Source organism: Neodiprion fabricii, chromosome 2 (genome assembly GCF_021155785.1).
Source record: "Neodiprion fabricii isolate iyNeoFabr1 chromosome 2, iyNeoFabr1.1, whole genome shotgun sequence".
Lineage (NCBI taxonomy): Eukaryota > Metazoa > Arthropoda > Insecta > Hymenoptera > Diprionidae > Neodiprion > Neodiprion fabricii.
In genome coordinates, this window is record NC_060240.1 from 19,377,904 (window position 1) to 19,403,552 (window position 25,649).

General features: G+C 36.9%; 1 protein-coding gene and 2 long non-coding RNA genes across 3 annotated transcripts in view; 2 read left to right on the forward strand and 1 right to left on the reverse strand.

Annotated features, from left to right (window-relative positions):
- LOC124175102 (sodium-dependent neutral amino acid transporter B(0)AT3) overlaps nucleotides 1-25,649 on the forward strand; it is a 554,844-nt gene that overhangs the window by 520,306 nt on the left and 8,889 nt on the right. The window lies entirely within an intron of this gene.
- Nucleotides 4,554-6,475, reverse strand: LOC124175103. The gene is made up of 5 exons (XR_006869097.1): nucleotides 6,411-6,475; nucleotides 6,090-6,315; nucleotides 5,607-5,838; nucleotides 5,431-5,534; nucleotides 4,554-4,732 (listed from the first exon to the last, which is right to left on the reverse strand). It is a non-coding gene; the product is annotated as an uncharacterized LOC124175103 (long non-coding RNA).
- LOC124175104 lies at nucleotides 13,330-15,264 on the forward strand. The gene is made up of 4 exons (XR_006869098.1): nucleotides 13,330-13,394; nucleotides 13,490-13,715; nucleotides 13,967-14,374; nucleotides 15,073-15,264. It is a non-coding gene; the product is annotated as an uncharacterized LOC124175104 (long non-coding RNA).

A 25,649-nucleotide genomic window follows, 5' to 3' on the forward strand; every position in this document is an offset into this window, starting at 1 on the left:
GACCTGCATAGAGCCATGTAAATTAAGATTTTTGCAAAAGGTGAAGGATGTAAACCTTAACCTGTCACAGGTGTACAATGCAGACGAATCAGGGTTTTTTGGCGTGTGATACCTAACAAAATGTTCGTTGCCTATAACGCAAAATTCGTACCTCGACGAGAAGTAAGTAAAGAACGTGTAACCATATGACCATGTGCTAACGCTGCGGGTGCACACTCGCTAAAGATGGTGGTCGTTGGAAAATCTAATAAACCACGTGCATTCAAAAACATTGATTTACCTGTACACTATTATGGACAAAAAAGTGCGTGAATGACAAAAGACCTTTTCAAAAAGTGGTTTGATGAATGCTTCATACCAGAAGTTAGAAAATGGTTGAAAGATTATAATTTTCCTCAAAAAGCGTTATTGCTTCTCGATAACGCTCCTGGTCATCCGTCTGAAGAGGAACTGACAACTGAGGATAAATGCATCACTGCGATGTTTCTTCCGCCAAACTGCACTGCACTGATTCAACCAATGGATCAGCATATCATTCAGTTTGTCAAGCAAGATTATAAAAAAACCTACGTACGAGAGCCGTATCAAAAGACCAGCCAATAGAAAAAACGTTAAAAGAACTTAATATGAAAGACTTGGTTTTTGCTCTTTGTGAATCGTGGAATGCATTACCTCCATCAACTATTACATCGTTTTGGAAAAAGTTTTGGCCAGATATAGTCACCATTCCTAGCAACGATCCATAAATCAGTGTAACTTCGGAAGTAATAGAGCAAGTTGCTGCTGAAACACAGATAAGTACGGAAGATTTGAAAATCTGGTGCCTGGATTATGAAAGAGATTATAAAAGAGATTTCTAGCTCTACAACATTAAATCAGGAAGATGACGATGACGTAATTGCAACTATTCCGCAAGTGACAGCACAATATGCAATTAACGCCTTTGAGCTGGGTTTGCAATGGGCTGAAGAGAATGGTGCATCCTACAACGAACATTTACTTTTGAGAAGACTGAGGGACAGAGCTTTGGTCTCGCGCTTCAACAATGTTGAACAAATAAATTGATGAATATTTTCATGCTTCATAAATTGATTGATTCATATTATGATTTTTATTCATAGTTTTTGATCATATTAGTAAATATGTACATTTGTTTGTACACAATTATATCCTAATGTAAAGTTATTATTTTTTATAAGTTTTATAGCATTAATGACGTTAATTTTATAATAAAACGTAAGCTCTCTATTGTGTTGTTTAATTTACTAAATTCGACATACATAATGAAGTATGATTTGTACTTCAGGGTATAACATATAGAATCTTATCATTGGATCTGTAATTTGTTGGATTACAAGGTACTCTTTTTGAAAAAAAATCCGGACTATAGGGAGTCTTAGGTAGTACTCTATAATCCGACAAATTCGATAGTTCGACACTGCCCTGCAAAACGTTTGTCGGATTACCGGGAGTCCACTGTAATTCCTTTTGATATTCAATGAAAGTGTGGTAACCAAAGCAATACGGATATATGTATATATATGTGTAAGTTTGTGGCCTGTTCACCCAAACTTATCCATGAAAAACAATAAACACGCTGAACGGGTTACGGAAAGGATAACTAAGAGTGAACACCGCGGAGCCATCGCCTCGGGAGAGAGGCGAGTGATTGACAGGCGCTCGGGACATCCACTAGCGTCATAGTGAATGCTCCGTAAAATATATTGTTTATTACAAATTATTCTTTGTCATTACTATCAACTAAGCCTGCGTTCCCGATCGTCAAAACCGACATTGTTGTTGATTTAGGTGACTATAAGTGTTATAATTATTTTTGTTATTATTTACGTAATTATTTGTGATCGGTGTTAATATAATGTTTTAGTATCGTTTCTACATCAACCCAAGTCGTTGAGACTCAGGAATTATTATTTCCGCAACCCTTTTGAGTTATAAGAGTCACGCTTATAACTGAAATATATTATATACTAGGGGCTTCGCCCCTGCGCGCTTCGCGCGCCAACCCCATCTCGGCGCTACGCGCCTCACTATTTCCTTACGCATTGTCTAGTAGACAGGCGAATTCCGTCATGTTGATTTGATGACAGGTCTGCACTTGCTGTCCACTTCAATTCCTTCTGTGCTTACTTTTCTTTTTTTCATCAATCTAAGCTTCCATTCGTTGATTGAAAATTGGTGTTCCTTCTCTATTGATATGGATCTATCTCCTTGACTTGCTGAATTATTTTTGCTACCGCTCTGCCCGTTATTCTCCAAAATCACCTCGTCTCCATCGCCTTGTCTGCTGGTTGAAACTCCTCCTTTCTGTTCGTTGGTTGAAAAGCCAGTATGATATTTTTTGTTCGCTTCCCTATATTTTCGCTGTTGTTCTCGTCGTCTAATTTTCCGCTCTTCTATGTCCATCACATTGGTTGGTCGTCCTCTTGATTTATTTTCCAAATCAATAATCGCAATCGATTCTTCTAATTCTTCGACACCCTTCGTTAAATTATTTTTACTACCGCTCTGCCGGTTATTCTCCAAAATCACCTTCTTTATATTTTTTTTCTCTCTATATTTGCGTTGCTGTTCATTCCGCAAAACACCTCTTTCTCTTGTGGTCAACATCGATCCTGGTCGTCCTCTTACCTGGTTATACGAATATTTGATGGATATTATTCTATGGCTTATTTGGTTCTTCGCACTTACAATTTTATTTTCCTCTTTCTTTTGTGATACTTCCGACCTTCCACCATCTTCATCGCCTTGTCTGCTGCTTGAAACTCCTCCTTTCTCCATTTTCATCGTAAATCCTGGCTATCCTTTTGACTGTTTGGTGAAGTATTTAGATTTACTATTATTTGATTGTTACTTTTCATACTTTTTACTCACTATCTGAATTTTATTTTGGTTCTGCAAGACATCAAAGTGTCCACTGTCACCGTCGCCGGTGAAGAGTAGCGAGAATTGTGTTTCATTTTGTGATCCGATCCAGTGTGGATGAATTTGTTCTTCGCGATACACGATTAAACATATCTTAAAAATGTCCGCAGCTGCAACTAATTCTGCTTCTCCCCCGTATATTCCATTATTATTTATATGTGATTTGTAATCACCAGGTGACCTAATCACAGCACCGTTTGACTCATTACCTGTAATAAAACCCGCAAATGTAGACCAATTATCTACTATATTTGAAACGATACTCAGTCTCACCTCTGCGTGTCGATCTTGAGTGCCGTATACACGATACGCCAACGCGCGAAAAAGACAATTCCCGTCGAGAATTACCTTGATAATTTTCGTTTGCATGTTCTTTTTTTGCGCGTCAGAAACAGATACCTATAAAGATATTTGTCAAAGACTGTCATAAACAGTCGATGACAGCTGTCAAAGGGTTTGCTAGATGCTTTTTGTTTTGTTTTCGGGATCTCACCCCACCGCCAACTTCATGCGTATACTATTGTTATTATAGTCTTTTTTTACTATTGTTATTATAATCTTTTTCTACGTTCATTTGTTTGAAACTTTTTTATTAGATAGAGAGATATGCAAGTGTGAGACGACTCAAACTTATACACGACGGTTAGATGTCGTGCCGAGCAATGGGGAGCGGCTCGAGACGAGCAGCCGTTGAACACGAGAGTAGTTGCCACTGCGCGAGCTGGTAGAAAGCACGCTGATATACAGTGAACACACTCACAGCTTTAGCTGATTATTAAAAGTGATAATTGTAACACAGGAATATTTGAGTGTGCAAATTAATTATTATTACTAAAAGCGTACTTGTAGTTGATTCAGGTAGGCTTGCTTTTGTATCTACGCATTACTCTGTAATTACCGGTAATATCTTGTACATAGTGTGAATATAATTTCAGTTACTACTAACATCAACCTACAGTACTTTTTTGGATTATTCTGATACCCTATTCTTTAAGCGGTCGTTCGGTTGACCGACGTTCGGATAATCGACGTTCTACTGTACTTCAACCAGTAAATCATCAAATCTGATGAAAAACGTACCATTGAGATCCCACACCGAAAAAAAATATATTTTAATATATATTTCAGAATATAATTATAAAAATATATCTGAAAATATATGTAAAACACATAAAAATATATAAAAAATATAACAGAATTTGCCCAAAAATATATGCCAGAAATATATGTGTGAATATATTTCGAAATATATGCGAAAATATATATCGAATTCATACGCAACAATATATATGTTCCCATATATGTATTCATATATGCAGAAATATATGCAGGCATGTAAACTAAAATATATGGTCAAATATATGCAAAGTTCACTTCGATGTGCGTGCAAAAATATATTGAAATATATTTAAGAATATATACAGAAATAAAGGGAGAAAAGGACCTTGACATGAACTGGATTAACAAATTATAGGTAGGTTTATATTTTTGTGTATTTGATTGCAATGTACGTTTTCAAGATATTTCGTATAATTTAATTATATTTAGTTTATTCTAAATGTTTTTTCGAAAATCATTTCTTAATTTTTGTCTCAAGTTTAAAATTATAAAAATTTATCAATACCGGTTATATTGGTGATTATAAAAAAGTATGTAAGTATTAATTAGTATTAAGTAAAAGTTAAACAAGCAAGTGTAAAATAAAAAACTCAAAAGCATTTCAAATTTCATCTTGTTCTTCGACTTATTTTTCCTCTCTCTCTTTCTGATTTGCGTCTGCTGCTTTTGCCTATAAAAATGAATAAATAAAATAAAATACATAAAAAAATGTGTTTTAGCGAGTAACAATAGAGGAGACTCGAGATCTGGTTTGGTACAGGTCGTCACAATAAAAACACTGCGCGCACTAAATTTAGCAAAAAAAAATTATAACGAGATTTATTGGACACACTATATACAGTTAGCGAATTACCCGATATATACAATGCCAAGAGCAACACGTGGTAGCGAATGCACCCAAGATCACAATTAGTTTAATAATTGCTTTAAAGCGAATTCTCACACAGTAATTGTTGTTATCAGTAGCTAAAGAATTAGAAGAATTAGCGGCAAGAAAAAGAACACGAGGTGAACTAGAGGTAGCCGAAAGTAATAATGGCGGAAACCGTTAGAAATCGAGTCTTCTTCCCTGTGAGGAAGACTAAGCATGTCCCATAGCTAAGAGCCAATAAGAAAATTCGTAGCGAGTGACGTCAGAGAATAGCGAAATGCGCAAGTGTCAGTGAATTTGAACTAGAAATTCATTGATTGGCTATCGATTGTCGGGTGATCTATGCTCTGCTTAGTGCTGCCTTCTTGCTGCGGGTAAGCCGAACTTCGCCTCGCCCGGGCAATTTGGGTGTTGACTGAACAAAATGAATACAGCATTCGTGTATCTTAAAATTTTTGGTGATAGCAATTATAGAATAGTAATTTATTTAAACTTACGTTTTTCAGCTTATGGTCTCTCCTCAATGCAGTTAATTTGTTATTTATTGCAGAACCAAATTTAGAATCGTTAAATGTACTCTTGAAACGGCTTTTAACAGTGTCTGTAATACAATTTTCAATTCAAATATTAGTATGGCTTACTAAACAAATAGCTATAATTATTTTATATTTACCTTTAATCGCAGCAATTATATTTTGATCCAGTGCACTGTACACGACATTGTCATCATCAGGTTTTTTTATTTTTGACTTACCACCTTTGTAATTACTACGCAACAGCGTTGTCATATCAAATGTAGCCGTAACAAGAGCAATACCCATAGACGTGAACGTGGATTTGGATTTAATAGCACTCCATTGCTCTCCAGTTATGAAAATTTTACTACCTTTCTGTCCAAGTTCTTTCTAAAAAATGAAATCAATATTTAATGCTAGAGAAAGTATAAAATTTGCGGATGTGAATAATTAAAAATTAACATACAAAATCAGGATTAGAATTCTCATCTTTTTGACTGCTATCTGACGCACAGGGTTTTGAGATTGATTTTGGTTTGTTTTCGTAGAGAATTTTTATTGCATTCAGTACTAAAACATACAAACATTGAGATGAATTTATATTCATGTATGAAATATTAACAATCTTTATGGAACAATACCTTCTCTTAACTGCCCTGCTGTCACATATTGATTTGGTGAGCATGGAGTTGATGGACAATCATTTTGGTAGCTTGTTTTTACACCATCAATATTGCTAAGGTTCTTATTTTGGGAAACCGAAGTTGAACTTCCAGTGGTGTTACTTGATTCACTTGCAACGTTCTTTTCTTTATCTTCAGCTTGAACGACTTCAGAAACAATAGTGATATCTGTTTCTTCAACGGGCTGAAAATTCATTTACTATCATTATCATCCATTGAATGCCATAAGATTGAATCTCTAAAATCCTTAAATAATTCGAGTAATTAATGCAATCATACTTCGTCTTTTTCCAAATCAATTTCGCTAAAATTAATTTTTTTGGCTGCCGTAGCTTCTGAATCCTGAGAATAAAAATAAAAATTATTAGTTTTATAAATGATTTATTTAAATTTAGTATTTTTTAAAATTTTAGTTATTTCGAGAAGAAGTTTACCAACTATACCTCATCCTCATCAGCTTTACGTTTTAGGTTCCCAGTCAAATCATCAGTCTCATTCTCGTTATCATCATTAGTTAAAACTTTCCTTGGGGATGTTATTCCATCAAGAGCATTAATTTTTTTTTCTAGTACAGCAATTGAATCTAAATTGAGAAAAAAAGTCGATATTAACCCTTTCGGCCCGATCGGTGACTGTAGTCACCCAACGCCCGACGCTCGCTCTGTCCGAGCGGTGACTATAGTCACCCAACGCCCGACGCTCGCTCTGTACGAGCGGTGACTATAGTCACCCAACGCCTGACGCTCGCTCTGTACGAGCGGTGACCGTGGTAACCCTACATTTGACGCTAGTTATGTACGAACGGTGACCATGGTAACCCAACATTATGTTATAATTTTTTAAGCATTTTTTTTACGAGCGACTGCACTCGCTCTGCGTAAGATAGCGTGGTATTGTGCGTCTGACGGGCGCTTGCAGTTGTTCCGCAAGTACGGACGCCTGCCGCGACTGCTGGGTCAGCGGGGACGGCGCGACGTAAAATGCGTCCGTACCGAAAGGGTTAATACTATTTATATGTTGTAAAACTTAAAATATGTTTACGGATCCTTTATGTCACTTTAACAGAGAACCCATTGGCAATATTTTTATAATTATTACATGAAACATTAATAATAACAAAGTACAACTAAACTCAATAATAATTTCATTGTGTAAAAATAATTAAAATTATTACCAGATACCGCAATAATCATTGCGTTAAATGTTGTCCATCCACCCAGTGGTCTTTTTTTAGTATCACGCTACTCGACTACATAAATTTTGGTTGGATCTGCCTCTAAGTCTTGGTGATATTTTTCGTCATCAAACTTTCTAATCCACTTGACATCAATTCCAACTGTATATTTCTTGTCGTCAGGACCATCTACCTACTTCAGCAGCGCAAAGAGTTTTTTTGCCATCCTGTTGACATGTGTATGTATTAATATAATATACACGCTATTGTTTTAGGTTAATTTCGGTTTTTTTTTAATTTTCGAATGTACCCAGGATTTTAATCAGCATTAATTTTGGTGTGCTTTGGTTTTTTATAATACTACATTTCTTTGTTTTAAACCAATCTATGTAAAAGCAAAACACCAGTAACTTACATTTTTTATTCAGATTATTATTTTTTCATAACATTCATTTTGCCGTAATTTGTTGTGGCCGAGAAAAATAATGATTTTAAAAAATAATAATTACTTACTTTTTTATTCTACGATGCAATCAACATTTTGTAATAACGTTTTAGATTCTTAATACTGTCAAAAGCTTCCAGTAATTTAAAGTGCTTGCCGTGTCGTTGTAAATGATTCTCAAACGCATCTAGTTCACCAAGTCACAGTGCTGCCAACTCCACTTTTTATACTTTTTGGCGGGATGGTAATAAATATTATTAAAAATACTTCAACTTAAATAATACACATATAATGTAAAATATTTTATAAAATCCAACTGAAAAATATTTATCTTATTGTTTTTATTTCACATACTTTTTATCTAATTATACGAGTTCACGGCTGCTCTGCTGCTCTAATGGTAACTGTTACCGACTGAAATATTTTACTAATCCGGAAAATTAATTTTGTCTCTCATTGTTTGATCTCACTTTGGATTAGGCAATTTTTTTTCAATCTTACATGTTTGTTTATAATATTATTTATTGTTTCTTTCATTGTTTTTCTTGACTTCAATATGTAACGTTGAAAAAATAACATTGAATCAATCGCAACTTCTGATGTTTTTTTTACGGCGTTGATTATTTATATTAAAATCATTAGTGCTAACATCCATCTCTAATAAATATTTATAAGTTTACAAGTTATTGGACATTACCTCTGAACTTATTAATATTATTTATATTTTTTCTACCATCCAGTTTTTCATCGTATTTAAGATAGCAATTCGTACCGATTGGGGTGTATACATCCGACATATAATTCCTTGTTTGGTATTTTAATTACTGTAATTTTTTCCTTAATCATCACCAGGTCGATTGCTGTTAGACCCGTTGTTGACTTCTTCATTAAAATCAAATGATTTAATCTCCTGCTGGGAATTATTTTCGATGAGCATTTTTCGTAATATTGTCCTATTGCATAACATTTTAAAATTTTATTCACTTCTAATACTACATAAGCCAGGACCTCGAAAATTTGACTATCGGTTAGTATGACTGTGTAGCTATTTCTCTTTGTCACTCTTGTATATTTAATACTGTGAAAAACTTCGCTGTTGATAATAACACGACTAAACATTGTTTTTGCACAGTTTTCATCGGCCTCGACATGTATCCGTTGTAAAGCCAAATGATATGCTGCTGGTAAATCATATTTCGTAACACCTCTTCCTAAAAAGTGTGCATTACCAATTATTAAAGATGGTTTTGATATTTTTTTGGAATTGAGAGTATTATCTATGTATTCCAATTGATCTGAAGATAATTTATGTTTAAATAATGCAAGAAGTTTTTCAAAAGCTAGTTTGGTTCGAAAACATTCTAAGATTTGGAGATTTGCGGCGTTTGAACTTTTTACAAATTTCAGTAACAGCTGGTAATAATCTTTATAAATGAAGGCGCTGTGAGTCCAAAGCGGGCCTCAATTTAATACACTTTCGGGCAAATGTGTAAGCAAGTGTAAGTTGAACGATATATGCTCACTTCCGTACAATATTTCCGTGTCTTTTACAAATTTAAATGTACACTGTCGAGCATAGTCAACGTCAACTTCTAATATTGATGATTTTAACAAGATGGACACAGCATCAACTATTAAGCTCCAATGGTCTGCATATTTTCGTGAATATAATGAGTTAATTATAGGCAAACTATAATAAAGAAGCCATGCAACCCACTCGTGTGCCTTCTAATGCGATCTGTCAGACATTTTTCTTGGTGTTCTGGAAATAAATTTCGACGGTTTTAAAGATAGTCAATAATTATCAATTTCTGTTATAAATTGGTTAAAATAAAAGTCTTTGTCATGATTACTGGTGTCAAACCATAATTTAGCAAATTGTCGGCACAGTCCAAGCGCAATACAGTGCATCCAATCAACGTCTAAGTTTTTAATGATATCAAAATTTGGAATATCACATAAATTAGAACGTTTTTTGATGCCTTTTGACTCCGTTTCTGCATGTTGTAACGTTTCATCATGAGATCTAAGACTCTCACCAAAAGCATTACCGTCATCATCGATTGTGTAAACTCGAACATGCCCGTTGCCTTTTTTTTTTCATTTTTCCAGGACGTTCACAAGGACCGCATCCATATGAAGCACGAAACAATGAAGAACTTCGAAGTTCTGGGCGCTCCACTGAATCACATATTCCCATTAATATTCGACATTTTCTTTGGTACTTCTTTCCATTAAAGATATATTCGAAACCATTATTATTTAAAGCTGTTGCTTCAGAAACAAATGGCCTAATATACTCATTCATATCTGGTTTTTTCGATCCTATATACAAGCTACAAAGAAAAAAGTATTTTTTACGAGATTTAATTTCTAATTCATTAATTGTGCAAACTATAGGTGTTATAGGAGTATTAGAGCTTTTGAATAGTGGAGCTCCATCTACACTGAAATTAAGAATGATGGTAGTTTCAAAATTTTCTTCGGGAATCGAAGCTTTATACAGTTCCCCGTCATGAATGTCCTCAATTGCATAAGAAATTTCTTTCTTTCGAGAATTTTCGTCCATTAAAGCATCATGGAAGCGTTCAAAAAAATCTGTCAGCTGGTGAGTTAACGGCAAATACAAGAATATATGTCCAGATCGGTGGTTGTCGTTCACATTGACATTTTCGCCACATTTTGGACATGTGAATATTTATTCTGCATTATCGTGATTGTTCCTAGATTTCCTCGTATTTACTTCTTTTCCAAGGTATGCAGAACAGCTTGGACAGAAGTGGTGAATATCAATTGGGATTGAATAATTATTGATTATTTGTTTTAAATGATACAGCGTTGCAAACCCAAAAGACTCACCACTCATTGCTTCAGTTAGTTTTATAATATTTTCAGCCGCTTCATTTGAAACATTAAACCTTACTTTATAAGAAATTACCAGTAATGATCTAATTATCACTTCTTCTGGAAATTTATCAACCACTTCTTCATCTTCTGTAGATGGATTCTCGTCCTGCTCATCATATTCTGCAGAGGATACTCCGAAAAATTGATCGCATAGTGGATTGACATAAGCCCGACTAAATTCAGTTCTCTCATTAACAAAGTCATCAGAAGACACACTACTTTTGTCGTCCATATGGCATTCCATTGAGCATTCACTTGATTCATCACAGCTGGAGAAAGCAACGTCTTCCTCATCAGACTGATAGGAGTTATTTTCCTGAAATTAATTATAATTTTTATGAAAATAATAAATAATGTAATAAAATATTTCAAAAATTATTATTCTCTCTGTCATTGTAAAATTCTTGAAAAGACGAACAAACGTTGCAGGAGATGGTTGATTTGAGTCCAATTCAATTTCACTAACTGTATCAGTTACAGATATTTCCTCAAATAATTCTGCATTCTCCAATTCATCGGGTAGAATAACATTATCATCACCTTCATCGATCTAATTATATGATTACGAAAAACAAGTAATGAAAATGTGCAAGTAATAGAAGATTTCAATTGAAATATAATTTATTATATTGGCATACCTCGGATGAAGAGTCGTGATCAGAACGTGAGTTTGTATTTGACATCGCAGTTCTAAAATGTGAAAGATATGATGAATTTAATTTGGTATAAATATATCATGAATTGAAAAAGCTTACGTCGTAGAACATTGAGCAGCATATTGTTTTCTCTTCCAGTAATTCAATGTCCGTTTGGGAATTTTCTCAGTACAGCCGTGATTTAGATATTTTTTATTTGGACCTCGTTTACGGTTTTTTGATGAATTATCCATATCTGATGTTAGCATAATAAAATAATTGAAAGTAGCTCTTGGTCTACGTAAACTAACCAAATTGTTTTCAATGTCAACTAGTGGAATATTTCAATCGGTAACAGTTACCATTAGAGCAGCAGAGCAGCCGTGAACTCGTATAATTAGATAAAAAGTATGTGAAATAAAAACAATAAGATAAATATTTTTCAGTTGGATTTTATAAAATATTTTACATTATATGTGTATTATTTAAGTTGAAGTATTTTTAATAATATTTATTACCATCCCGCCAAAAAGTATAAAAAGTGGAGTTGGCAGCACTGTGACTTGGTGAACTAGATGCGTTTGAGAATCATTTACAACGACACGGCAAGCACTTTAAATTACTGGAAGCTTTTGACAGTATTAAGAATCTAAAACGTTATTACAAAATGTTGATTGCATCGTAGAATAAAAAAGTAAGTAATTATTATTTTTTAAAATCATTATTTTTCTCGGCCACAACAAATTACGGCAAAATGAATGTTATGAAAAAATAATAATCTGAATAAAAAATGTAAGTTACTGGTGTTTTGCTTTTACATAGATTGGTTTAAAACAAAGAAATGTAGTATTATAAAAAACCAAAGCACACCAAAATTAATGCTGATTAAAATCCTGGGTACATTCGAAAATTAAAAAAAAACCGAAATTAACCTAAAACAATAGCGTGTATATTATATTAATACATACACATGTCAACAGGATGGCAAAAAAACTCTTTGCGCTGCTGAAGTAGGTAGATGGTCCTGACGACAAGAAATATACAGTTGGAATTGATGTCAAGTGGATTAGAAAGTTTGATGACGAAAAATATCACCAAGACTTAGAGGCAGATCCAACCAAAATTTATGTAGTCGAGTAGCGTGATACTAAAAAAAGACCACTGGGTGGATGGACAACATTTAACGCAATGATTATTGCGGTATCTGGTAATAATTTTAATTATTTTTACACAATGAAATTATTATTGAGTTTAGTTGTACTTTGTTATTATTAATGTTTCATGTAATAATTATAAAAATATTGCCAATGGGTTCTCTGTTAAAGTGACATAAAGGATCCGTAAACATATTTTAAGTTTTACAACATATAAATAGTATTAACCCTTTCGGTACGGACGCATTTTACGTCGCGCCGTCCCCGCTGACCCAGCAGTCGCGGCAGGCGTCCGTACTTGCGGAACAACTGCAAGCGCCCGTCAGACGCACAATACCACGCTATCTTACGCAGAGCGAGTGCAGTCGCTCGTAAAAAAAATGCTTAAAAAATTATAACATAATGTTGGGTTACCATGGTCACCGTTCGTACATAACTAGCGTCAAATGTAGGGTTACCACGGTCACCGCTCGTACAGAGCGAGCGTCAGGCGTTGGGTGACTATAGTCACCGCTCGTACAGAGCGAGCGTCGGGCGTTGGGTGACTATAGTCACCGCTCGGACAGAGCGAGCGTCGGGCGTTGGGTGACTACAGTCACCGATCGGGCCGAAAGGGTTAATATCGACTTTTTTTCTCAATTTAGATTCAATTGCTGTACTAGAAAAAAAAATTAATGCTCTTGATGGAATAACATCCCCAAGGAAAGTTTTAACTAATGATGATAACGAGAATGAGACTGATGATTTGACTGGGAACCTAAAACGTAAAGCTGATGAGGATGAGGTATAGTTGGTAAACTTCTTCTCGAAATAACTAAAATTTTAAAAAATACTAAATTTAAATAAATCATTTATAAAACTAATAATTTTTATTTTTATTCTCAGGATTCAGAAGCTACGGCAGCCAAAAAAATTAATTTTAGCGAAATTGATTTGGAAAAAGACGAAGTATGATTGCATTAATTACTCGAATTATTTAAGGATTTTAGAGATTCAATCTTATGGCATTCAATGGATGATAATGATAGTAAATGAATTTTCAGCCCGTTGAAGAAACAGATATCACTATTGTTTCTGAAGTCGTTCAAGCTGAAGATAAAGAAAAGAACGTTGCAAGTGAATCAAGTAACACCACTGGAAGTTCAACTTCGGTTTCCCAAAATAAGAACCTTAGCAATATTGATGGTGTAAAAACAAGCTACCAAAATGATTGTCCATCAACTCCATGCTCACCAAATCAATATGTGACAGCAGGGCAGTTAAGAGAAGGTATTGTTCCATAAAGATTGTTAATATTTCATACATGAATATAAATTCATCTCAATGTTTGTATGTTTTAGTACTGAATGCAATAAAAATTCTCTACGAAAACAAACCAAAATCAATCTCAAAACCCTGTGCGTCAGATAGCAGTCAAAAAGATGAGAATTCTAATCCTGATTTTGTATGTTAATTTTTAATTATTCACATCCGCAAATTTTATACTTTCTCTAGCATTAAATATTGATTTCATTTTTTAGAAAGAACTTGGACAGAAAGGTAGTAAAATTTTCATAACTGGAGAGCAATGGAGTGCTATTAAATCCAAATCCACGTTCACGTCTATGGGTATTGCTCTTGTTACGGCTACATTTGATATGACAACGCTGTTGCGTAGTAATTACAAAGGTGGTAAGTCAAAAATAAAAAAACCTGATGATGACAATGTCGTGTACAGTGCACTGGATCAAAATATAATTGCTGCGATTAAAGGTAAATATAAAATAATTATAGCTATTTGTTTAGTAAGCCATACTAATATTTGAATTGAAAATTGTATTACAGACACTGTTAAAAGCCGTTTCAAGAGTACATTTAACGATTCTAAATTTGGTTCTGCAATAAATAACAAATTAACTGCATTGAGGAGAGACCATAAGCTGAAAAACGTAAGTTTAAATAAATTACTATTCTATAATTGCTATCACCAAAAATTTTAAGATACACGAATGCTGTATTCATTTTGTTCAGTCAACACCCAAATTGCCCGGGCGAGGCGAAGTTCGGCTTACCCGCAGCAAGAAGGCAGCACTAAGCAGAGCATAGATCACCCGACAATCGATAGCCAATCAATGAATTTCTAGTTCAAATTCACTGACACTTGCGCATTTCGCTATTCTCTGACGTCACTCGCTACGAATTTTCTTATTGGCTCTTAGCTATGGGACATGCTTAGTCTTCCTCACAGGGAAGAAGACTCGATTTCTAACGGTTTCCGCCATTATTACTTTCGGCTACCTCTAGTTCACCTCGTGTTCTTTTTCTTGCCGCTAATTCTTCTAATTCTTTAGCTACTGATAACAACAATTACTGTGTGAGAATTCGCTTTAAAGCAATTATTAAACTAATTGTGATCTTGGGTGCATTCGCTACCACGTGTTGCTCTTGGCATTGTATATATCGGGTAATTCGCTAACTGTATATAGTGTGTCCAATAAATCTCGTTATAATTTTTTTTTGCTAAATTTAGTGCGCGCAGTGTTTTTATTGTGACGACCTGTACCAAACCAGATCTCGAGTCTCCTCTATTGTTACTCGCTAAAACACATTTTTTTATGTATTTTATTTTATTTATTCATTTTTATAGGCAAAAGCAGCAGACGCAAATCAGAAAGAGAGAGAGGAAAAATAAGTCGAAGAACAAGATGAAATTTGAAATGCTTTTGAGTTTTTTATTTTACACTTGCTTGTTTAACTTTTACTTAATACTAATTAATACTTACATACTTTTTTATAATCACCAATATAACCGGTATTGATAAATTTTTATAATTTTAAACTTGAGACAAAAATTAAGAAATGATTTTCGAAAAAACATTTAGAATAAACTAAATATAATTAAATTATACGAAATATCTTGAAAACGTACATTGCAATCAAATACACAAAAATATAAACCTACCTATAATTTGTTAATCCAGTTCATGTCAAGGTCCTTTTCTCCCTTTATTTCTGTATATATTCTTAAATATATTTCAATATATTTTTGCACGCACATCGAAGTGAACTTTGCATATATTTGACCATATATTTTAGTTTACATGCCTGCATATATTTCTGCATATATGAATACATATATGGGAACATATATATTGTTGCGTATGAATTCGATATATATTTTCGCATATATTTCGAAATATATTCACACATATATTTCTGGCATATATTTTTGGGCAAATTCTGTTATATTTTTTATATATTTTTATGTGTTTTACATATATTTTCAGATATATTTTTATAATTATATTCTGAAATATATATTAAAATATATTTTTTTTCGGTGTGGGATCGATGCCCCGTATACACATATAAAAATTCGTATGATTGAACTGCGAAATATTTAAGATGGTTTCAATTATAAATGTAATATATCTTATGTCGCTTGGTACAATAATGAACGTTTTACGTACGCGAAACGCGCACACAATCCCTATTTTCACACCTCGCAAAATAAAATTTTGTACAATGCTCGACGGAAAAACTTTTTCTGATGTTTTATGATTAGATCACTCGCCTTCGACTCGTGCTCCAGACTCACACTCATAAGAAAAAGTTTTACCATACTCGCATCATAGTATACTATAAATTATACTCAAAATTGTTTACGGTAGATAATAAACACAGGACTGAACGATTCAAAAATTACATGATTGAATATTATTACAATTGCAATCATTGTCAGTTGAAATGATACTTAACAAAAGTGGAAACAAAATAAAAAATCCAATTCATATCTTATGTATTTCATTTTCATTTATTTTATCTCTTTAGACTTCAATGAGTTCAGCTTTGAATGAAATATACAAAAACCTGCTGTCGGAGAAAAATACGAACGTTTATTTTCCTGCATTACAAGGATATGCGAGCAGTTCATTATATTATTCAACGCCGAAATATGGGTATGTCAGAAGAACTTTCCTGAAAGCCTCACCTTACCGACAAACAGTCCGAAAATGTGTTTGAATCGTAGACTTTTTTCCAGGTATAAACACACTAATTTCAGATAATTTGAGAAAAATAGTTCAAGAAAACCTCTCGAATGGCAAGAAATTACAATTCGGAATGCAAGTGGATGGAATGTCTACAAAAAGACTTACTGACAATAAGTGGAATGGCAAAAAATTTCATGGGCTAGTCGATCTAGGAACCACTGGTGATGACTGTCATCATGCTGTAGAAGCGAATTATGCGTTGGTCTTCATGCTGGTCGCTCTCAACGGACATTTTAAAACCCCGATAGCTCATTATTCCATCCATTGTTTATCAAATCAAGAGAGAGCTAATATTGCCAAACAAATTTTACTCTTTCTACACGAGTACGGAATTAGTGATATATGCTCCGTCATATTCAGTGGAGCATCTACCAATATTTCAACAGTGGATCAACTTGGATGCAACATCCGGAATAACGAGGAAAGTAGCTTTTTCGAGCATCCTGCTACTGGAAAGCCAATATTTGCTGTACTTGATGTTTGTCATATGGGGAATCAGTGAGAACGACCTTTGCTGATTTCGTTACAATCGATGATGGTGGTGGCCGAGTAGATTAGAATTATACTGTCGAACTTGTGAAATATCAAGATTAACAAGGATTACATTGTGCGAAAAAGCTTAGACAAAAGTTAAATCAGCCATCAAAGTTTTGAGTACGAGAGCAGCTGATGCACTGAAGTTCCTTGAAGAAGATTTCGAAGTTCCAGGGCGCTGATTCTACAGCCAACTTCTGTAGGACAATGCATGATATCTTCGCTCTTTTGAACTCTAGAAGAAAATTTGGAAAAAACCGGTCCGAAGAATGCATCACTGCAGAAAATATGAATAATTTTAAATCAAAGGTGGATTAATTTATTAAATACATTAATGGGCTGAAAATAATTCAGAGGTGAAGAAGTTTCTGTTTCAAAAGTCACAGAAGAACCGGATTCTAGGGATTCATGGTGGGAATGAAAAGCGTCTTAAAACTGGCACATTATACATTTGACAATCAATTAATGTCATACTTGCTGACATACAAATTGTCACAAGACAGCCACGAAACATTTTCTCTTGCTGCAGGAAAATGGGAGGTTTCAATAACGATCCAAGTTGTCGACAATTCAGATCCGCCTACATGAAATTGTGCTTGCACGTAAACTGCATTGTTCCTCAAGAGGCAAATTGTTCATTGCAAGATGCGACAGACTTGCTACAAGTAAGTTCAACACAGGACGAAGGTGACGATACATTATTGGATGCAATTGCCTCCGACCATGATTACGAGGCCTCTAATGGGTGGGTTTGGAATGAGTATTGCAGCCAAGTAGTTAGTTACATCGCTGGTGCAATAGTCAAAGCTTAAAAAGAACAATTGAATGCCCATTATGTCTACAAGCATTAGAATCGGACAATGCATCTTCGCTGCTTCTGAAAGGGAAAAATAGAGGTGGCTTACTTAATCCCAGTGATGACGTCGTCATAATTTGCAAGACTGCTGAAAGGGTAATATAGAGGAGTCCAAATAACATTCTTACTCTGGAGAATGTACTACCAAAACTAGTCATTGATTCTAAACAGAGGTGGGCAGTACTTCAAGTACCTGGTATTTGTGACATACTTGAAGTACTTCGAAAGTACTTCAAGTATTGTACTTAAATTTGCAAGTATTTGGCTTGTACTTTAACTACTTGTAATTGAATTTTCAAGTACGTGATATGTACTTCAAGTACCTGTACTTAAAATTTCAAGTACTTTCTTGTACTTCAAGTACTTTTTCAAGTACTAAGTATGAAGAACTTTCCAATACGTTTTGATAACGAGTGCATGTATGATGCCCAAGAAGACTAGAGACAGGAGACTCAACTCGTGGCGTGGGGATGGACCCGTGTGTGATCGTCACCTAGGCGTCGCTACTAGTCGCTATTACCGTGCGCAACGCACTACTGCGCAGCGAATAATTCGAGGCCGTGTTCGCGGGTCTCATATAGGGACCGTGCAGATGTTCTACTAGCGCCGCTCGTGGGCAATAGCAGAACAATTTGTGCCTCGATTCGTGTCATTGCATATCAGACAAATAAAAAATAATCGTACATTTATTTATAATGTTATATTTATGTCAAACATATATCAGATTATGAAAGGTATGTGAAAATGATCTATTTGAACTATTTATTTCATTTTTAAATTTGAAATAATAAAGATGATAAAACAAAAACTCTATTGAAATATGTGGTTTCAGTTCCAACACCAACTTTTAGAACAATGCGCGCGCATACACGCGCATATGGAAAATTGACGGCACAGAAACTTACAATTTGTCCACCGCAAACGCTCGCGTCGAATTTGCTAGATTCCACCCACCTACACGGTCCGTATACATTGTAACGTGGCATTTTTGATGCCCGTTACAAGAGGCTCCTTGAACCCTGGGCGGAACCAAAAATTTAGGAATTTCCGAAATTGAGCCGCGAAGTTTTTGGAAAAGAGCGCCAGGAGTAGAGTCACGCATCCGAAACTACGAGAGGGGACACTTTAGCGACCAGCGTAAGATATTTCAGTTTTTTTTGTTTTTTTTATTTTTCGAGCTACAACGGCATCAGGCAAGAAGTCGACACCGAATTCGAAGAAATGGCGAAATGGCGGACTAGCAACAATTGCGACGGAAGGATGTCGAGGCTGCGGAGGGGGAGCCGACGCAGATCCCCGCATCGCGGGAATCCAAGGTGGACGCGATTCCCGCTGGCGGCCGGCGCGCGGCAGCCTCTTCCCCTTCACCCCGCCAACAATTGACCGGCGAACTTGCGACGGACCGACTAGCGACGAGGGAGCACCACGCTCACCGCCAAGACGTCATGGAGCTGCGCGGAGGACGAGATTGCGAGCTAGCTTCAAGTTCTGCGCAGCGATGCGATCGAAGGTGCGCGTCGAGTTGCGCGATCGACGAAATCGATGATGGATCGATTATTGCGTATTCTTGGGGGTATGACGTCACGTATGGGATAGCGTATCGAGATCCGTGTTGCGGCAGGTGGTAGGTTTTTGAAACCACTATAGTTCTGGCGGTCGTGATTAGTAGTCGCGTTTTTGGGGGAGTTTCGCAAAGCAATGGAGTCGCCCAAAAATCGCAAAGGGAATGGAAAGGGGGTTGCAAGGATGTAGAAGGTAAGCGCTGCTTCTATCCCCGCGATTGAATTTCGAGCATAATTGTGAAAAGGCTTGCCGAGTAACGGATAGCCGTTTTGGATTTGCGTTGTAGAAAAGTACTCGAAATTCTTTTGCCGATTCTCTTGCTTGATGACCGTAGCCTGAGTCCGCGAGTTAGAGTAAAGGAAATTTTGAGTTTCTGAAAAAGTTGAGTAGCGTCACGGGTTTTAGTTGAATCTTTCTCGTTAGTGAAATCAAGTATAGCCGAATTTCGCTGTATCGGGTCGAGCCGCGTTATCGTTTTCTTTTTGTGTCACCTCTCAAGTAGGTCGAGAAGCACCGAATTGGAGTGCTCGGATTAGCGGGTAACGTTTTAGGGAATTTTGAAAAGAATTAAGTTCGGATGCGTTGCGATTGCGTATAGTTTAGATTACGTTTAGTTGCGCCTGCATGGAGTTCCGTACCCGTTAGTTAAGATAATGTAGGTTGCGTTGAGTTACTTTGAACTTGTGTTTAGTTGAAGTTGAATGTAGTGGTGTTTGCGTTTAGTTAAGTTTACGTCTAGTTAAGATAGTGTTTAGTCGAGGTTAGGCGATGTATAGTCGAAACTGCCGTTGCGTTGCGCAGCAGTTGAGACGAGAAGTTTGAGCATGGTGTTTTAAGTTGCGAGACCTGACGGCGCACCGTCGAATAATTAGTTTTAGTTTCGTTTCCAACAATCATCGCCATGGAGAACAAATGGCGAATTTGCGAATTGAGAATTGCGTATGAGGATGTTGCGATCGTCGAGTGACGTTTTGAGAATTGCGTATGAGGATGTTTGTGATCGTCGAGTGACGTTTTAGTTAGGAAGCCGCGAGCTCATTAGAGTAAGAAATAGAGTAGGTTACGTGTAATTTTCTATTTAGTTTTAGACTCGCGATGAGCGATTTTTGAATTATATTTTTCTTTTGTTTTGTATCACCGCTATTATGAAATATAAGATTTTCTTCTACTTTTGTTAAATAGCGTGTGTATTTCGAGTGTCTCTCTCTCTCTCCAAAAATTACCCCTCCCCTCTCCGCGGTACTGAGCTATCGAGCATATGCCCGAGGAATAGCGTATTAATGATTTCGAGGCGTGTTAATCACGCCAGGCGCCCAACAAAAACTTTGCGATATTGTTTTAGATCCAGGGTACATCGTGGACGCCAAATTATTGTGCACGCAGTAAGTTCTCGGTCATTTTCTCCGAGTGACCGAAGAGTGGGAAAAATCCACGTCACAAATTGGCGCCCCACGTCGGGCGCCAATTTGTGACGTGGATTTTTCTGCACCTTGATCACTCGGAGAAAAATGACCGAGAACTGACCTCGTACACAATAAATCGGCGTCCACGATGTACCCTGGATCTAAAACAATATCGCAAAGTTTTTGTCGGGCGCCTGGCGTGATTAACACGCCTCGAAATCATTGATACGCTATTCCTCGGGCATATGCTCGATAGCTCAGTACCGCGGAGAGGGGAGGGGTAATTTTTGGAGAGAGAGAGAGACACTCGAAATACACACGCTATTTAACAAAAGTAAAAGAAAATCTTATATTTCATAATAGCGGTGATACGAAACAAAAGAAAAATATAATTCAAAAATCGCTCATCGCAAGTCTAAAACTAAATAGAAAATTACACGTAACCTACTCTATTTCTTACTCTAATGAGCTCGCGGCTCCCTTACTAAAACGTCACTCGACGATCACAAACATCCTCATACGCAATTCTCGAAACGTCACTCGACGATCGCAACATCCTCATACGCAATTCTCAAAACCCCACTCGACGATCGCAACATCCTCATACGCAATTCTCAATTCGCAAATTCGACATTTGTTCTCCATGGCGATGATTGCTCGAAACGAAACTTAAACTAATTATTCGACGGTGCGCCGTCAGGTCTCGCAACTTAAAACACCATGCTCAAACTTCTCGTCTTAACTGCTGCGCAACGCAACGGCAGTTTCGACTATACATCGCCTAACCTCGACTAAACACTATCTTAACTAGACGTAAACTTAACTCAACGCAAACACCACTACATTCAACTTCAACTAAACACAAGTTCAAAGTAACTCAACGCAACCTACATTATCTTAACTAACGGGTACGGAACTCCATGCAGGCGCAACTAAACGTAATCTAAACTATACGCAATCGCAACGCATTCGAACTTAATTCTTTTCAAAATTCCCCAAAACGTTACCCGCTAATCCGAGCACTCCAATTCGGTGCTTCTCGACCTACTCGAGAGGTGACACAAAAAGAATACGATAACGCGGCTCGACCCGATACAGCAAAATTCGGCTATACTTGATTTCACTAACGAGAAAGATTCAACTAAAACCCGTGACGCTACTCAACTTTTTCAGAAACTCAAAATTTACTTTACTCTAACTCGCGGACTCAGGCTACGGTCATCAAGCAAGAGAATCGGCAAAAGAATTTTGAGTACTTTTCTACAACGCAAATCCAAAACGGCTATCCGTTACTCGGCAAGCCTTTTCACAATTATGCTCGAAATTCAATCGCGGGGATAGAAGCAGCGCTTACCTTCTACATCCTTGCAACCCCCTTTCCATTCCCCTCGCGATTTTTGGCCGACTCCATTGTTTCGCGAAACTCCCCCAAAACGTGACTACTAGTCACGACCGCCAGAACTAGAGTGGTTTCAAAAACCTACTACCTGCCGCAACACTGATCTCGATACGCCATCCCACACGTGACGTCACACCCACAAGAATACGCAATAATCGATCCGTCATCGATTTCGTCGATCGCGCAACTCGACGCGCACCTTCGATCGCATCGCTGCGCAGAACTTGAAGCTAGCTCGCAATCTCGTCCTCCGCGCAGCTCCATGACGTCTTGGCGGTGAGCGTGATGCTCCCTCGTCGCTAGTCGGTCCGTCGCAAGTTCGCTGGTCAATTGTTGGCGGGGTGAAGGGGAAGAGGCTGCGGCGCGCCGGCCGCCAGCGGGAATCGCGTCCACCTTGGATTCCCGCGATGCGGGGATCTGCGTCGGCTCCCCCTCCGCAGCCTCGACATCCTTCCTTCGCAATTGTTGCTAGTCCGCCATTTCGCCATTTCTTCGAATTCGGTGTCGACTTCTTGCCTGATGCCGTTGTAGCTCGAAAAATAAAAAAAACAAAAAAAACTGAAATATCTTACGCTGGTCGCTAAAGTGTCCCCTCTCGTAGTTTCGGATGCGTGACTCTAGTCCTGGCGCTCTTTTCCAAAAACTTCGCGACTCAATTTCGGAAATTCCTAAATTTTTGGTTCCGCCCAGGGTTCAAGGAGCCTCTTGTAACGGGCATCAAAAATGCCACGTTACAACATATACAGGTCTGGAAACAAAGGCGAATTCCAGTGGTGGGGGAAAATACGCTTCGTATCTAAGGCGGTGCTGTGTTGTCGACAGTTGTCCAAACCCCCGTCATCGTTGTTTAAAGACGTGTATATAAGACCGTGGTCAATACATCGCTCCTTTTACGTACTGGATTAACCTCAAAAGCCCGAGTTCCTTTTGACGGAGAATATTGGAAGTCCAGGGGCTAAAAAGCCGAAGAAAAGGATTTTGACGCTACGTTTAAAGAATAAGAAAAAAACTGAGGAGATCGGGTCTGTGTCTGTTCCCGATCGACGAAATGTTCCGCATCAAGAAAATCACGCCCGACATCCAAATAACGAAGAAGAGGATCCATCTGAAAATTTCAGTATGTCTTCGCTTCATTCCTCTCTGCTAAGTGCATCACTGACAGATTCTCACGAACATTCACGGTCTCCAGGTAAGTTAACAGAATACTATTGAATAGGGAAGAGTGGGGCAAACTAGACATCCGGGGGAAACGGGCCGGTGCCTAGTCAAAATGCACGAGTAAATAGCAAAATTTTCTGAGAGAAAATTACAAATACAGGTTATAAAACTTCAAAAAAATGGAGTTAGAACTTGGAAAAAATTATATGAAATCGGAAGTGCCCAATGGTCAAAACTGGCCAAATTTCGTCGAAAATACGCTCATAATGCACGATTAAATATATAAAATAGATTAGTTTGACTAGTCAGAATACTCTTTGATCCAATTCACCGTGTCAAATTTGTTTTTGTAGCACAGTAAGTTATCAAAAATCGTAGGTGACTGACGCTAACATTTTCACCGACTAACAAAATGATTTTACTATAAATTTATTAAAAATTTGCGCCGCACGGAGGACGCGCCTCAATTCGGAGTTGGTTACGTGCGCTCGATAACTCTTAACAAGCTTGAAAAAAGTACAAATTATTCCAAATTTTTTTTCTAAGCTTGTTTGGATTTTAGGTGATTTTTTCAAAAAAAATTTTCAATATTTACTACTTTTTTTTCTGTATTTTTCCTGGTTTTTCGTTGCTATTCCCCATCTATATAGCTTTCCATCGAATAATTTTTTTTTTTTATATTATTCATTCGAAGCGTGCAACAAAGTTAATTAATGACGTTGGTATTTTGTATCTTATCATAGAGGAACTTTCTGCCACGGAAATGACGAGATATATCCTGACAAAGAAAACGACGCTCCATCTCAAAATTTCAGAGTATCCACTCGTGATTCCGGTTTACCAACTATAGCATCGGCAGACTCATCTCAGAGCCCTTATTCTCCACGTAAGCTATAAAAAATAATTAAATATGGAAAAATGTTCTTGGACCAAAATTGTAAACTCCGTAATCTTTTACGTATCATATATCTGCATTAAATTCGTGTTGAACACCTATTTGTTGTTACAAAATTACCAAGACCGTCCTTTCTTGTCTTAAAATTAACTTGACTCGGTCTTTTTGAAAATATAATTGTGAGAAAGTAAGACCTTACGATAGGTATGAAGCTTCAAAAATTAAATAGTCCGATTAAAAATTCTAGGAGAGCCACTTTCACAAATCGCTCACGTTACGAACCGAAAGAGCAGGATTGTTGATTCCAACTCAAGCGTATTCGAGTGATTTTGGAGGCGAAATTGTCCCAACTCGACGATCGAAAGATTGACTGAAAGCACAATCACGGAGCAATATGAGATCCATTGCAGAAATTATAAGTACCGAAGAATCTTCCAGGCCTTCGACAAGTACAGGCATATCAGCAGAGTCTGCGTCACGTAATAAAACTCGATCATGTGTCAATCGGGATCGGTGCGACTCAACACCCGAAAAAGACACTCAGACAGAGCCATCTATGTCTGCTACCGATCTATATGCCACGAGAGATATACAAGAAAAGATTAACAGTAGCGCAATGTTCGACGGAACGTTCTTCAAAATCTGCTAAAAAGTCTGCGATACCGAGCACATAAAGGTAATCTGCCAGGCGTGTCCTTACAGGAAAGTGCTTGTAGGATCTTTATCGGTGACGACAAATCTATTAAAGCACTTAAAACGTGTGCTCCCGACGTCTACGGCAAATACTCTTCATACAAAAAGGAAAAAAAGGAGCTTAAAGAGGGAGGCAAAGTTCACATAATGCGAGAAGGAGTCAACTAAAAAGCAGCGGAAAAAAACACAGACCCACGTTGAGGCTCAAAACGCTTTCGAAAATCGACCAAAATTTATAATCGAAACAATGTCACCGTTATCAATCATCGATCAACCGAGATTCAGAGAACTTTTCGAAGGTTTCCACGTCAACCTTGTAAGTAGGCGCACCATCACGTGACGAATAGCTGAAATGGACAAGCAACGATTCGAAGTAACAAAACAGCTTCTTGACAAACCCAGTTACGTCTGTACGACCGCGAATATTTGGTCTGCAAAAGGTAGAAGCTTTATAGGCGTAACATGCCACTTTATTGACGATAATTACTCCCGTCAATCATTTCCGCTAGTTTGTAGGCGATTCAATGGACCTCATACGTACGATCGTATCGCTGAAATATTATGCGATATTCATTCACAGTATGGATTGAGTAATTCAAAGATCGTAGCAACGATTACCGATAACGCTAGGAACTTTGTAAAAGCGTTCAAGGAATTCGGTATCCAAGCAA